We start from the raw sequence: 1528 nt of genomic DNA, 5'->3' as shown, positions 1-1528 counted from the left end.
AAATTTAACTTTTTTTTTTTTTTGGTGATGCTAGGATTGAACCCACGATCTCACACGTATTAGGCTAACATTCTACTACTGAGATGTACCTCCAAACCATAAACAATGTCCCTGAGCAAACAGACACCCCTGAGGAAAAACATTCTTGACACAAAAACTAGAAATAAAATTTATTCTTGAACCTTGAAAAGTAAAACTTTTGAGCTGGATGTGGTGGTATACAGCTTTGAGCCCAGCTTTCGGGGGAGGGGACAGGGGCAGGCAGATCTCTGTTCTCTGGGAGTCCGAGGACAGCCTAGCCTACATGGTGAATTCTAGGACAGCCAGGGTTATGTAGAGAGAGAGACCCTGCCTAAAAACAACAACAACAACAACAACAAAAACCCAACAACAACAAACCCCACAAACCAAGTGAAACCAACCAAACCAAAACCTGTTGGGAGTGTAGTTGAGCTGCAGGGAGCTTATGAAGCAAATGAAGCTCCAGCACTGGGCAAGCAGATGTCTGAGGAAGGCAGGAGGGACAGGATCCAAAGGTATAAAACACAGGAGACAAATTCTTTGGGACAGGCCCTCACTATGTAGCCTTGGCTGGCCTGGAACTCACTATACAGATCAGATTGGCTTCAAACACAAAGAGATCTGCCTGCCTCTACCTCTGGAGTAGTGAGACTAAACCTGTGTGCTGCTGGGGATTGGTTCTAATGCTTTGATTTAATCGGGAATCTGCGTGTCCAAACGCTGAAGGTCCTTGTCCCCGGTTGGTTTTTCTTTGATTAATAAAGATGTCAGCGGCCAATGGCTGGGCAAAGGGAGATGAGGCAGGACCCTTAGATTGGCTTGGGCTAGGATGAAGGAGAAAGGAGGAGAGACAGAATCGCCATGACTCATGGGAGAAGGATGGGACGTAGGAGTTGCGGGACAGAAAGCCAACCAGCCCTGTGAGAATTTGAGTGGGTAGCCACTGGCCACTGGCCACTTCCCCCATTGGGCCTGGGGCAGCAGGGGAAGGTTTAGTGCTCAGCCTTTGAGGTAGGCAAGGCATTTTAAAATTATCTGGTGTGTGTGTGTGTGTGTGTGTGCGTTCCTTCTGCAAATTCAGATAGCTCCTGGGTGGGTGTGCACATGTGTAGCTAAACTCACCTCTACAGTGTGCTGCTACCAAGCCTAGAAAAATTTTGTGACTAGGATGTAGGTAAAATTTTCTTAGGTAGGACCCAAAGAATATTACCAATAACACTGAAGAAGAGCATTGGATTCTTTAATAATGAAAATTTTAGCCAAGTGCAGTGGCGTAAAGCAATAAACCTACACCACTGGGATGAGGCAAGACTACAGGTTCAAGAGCAGTGTGAGACATATACTGGAACAGTGTTGAGATACACATGTGCACGCACACACACACACACACACACCACACACACACACACACCACACACACACACACCACACATGCATACACACACACAAACGCCACACACACACACTCCACATTCCACACACACACACCACACTCACACCACACACA

Source organism: Grammomys surdaster, unplaced genomic scaffold (assembly GCF_004785775.1).
Source record: "Grammomys surdaster isolate TR1022 unplaced genomic scaffold, NIH_TR_1.0 125953, whole genome shotgun sequence".
Taxonomy (NCBI): Eukaryota; Metazoa; Chordata; class Mammalia; order Rodentia; family Muridae; genus Grammomys; species Grammomys surdaster.
Note: the sequence above shows the minus strand (reverse complement) of the source record.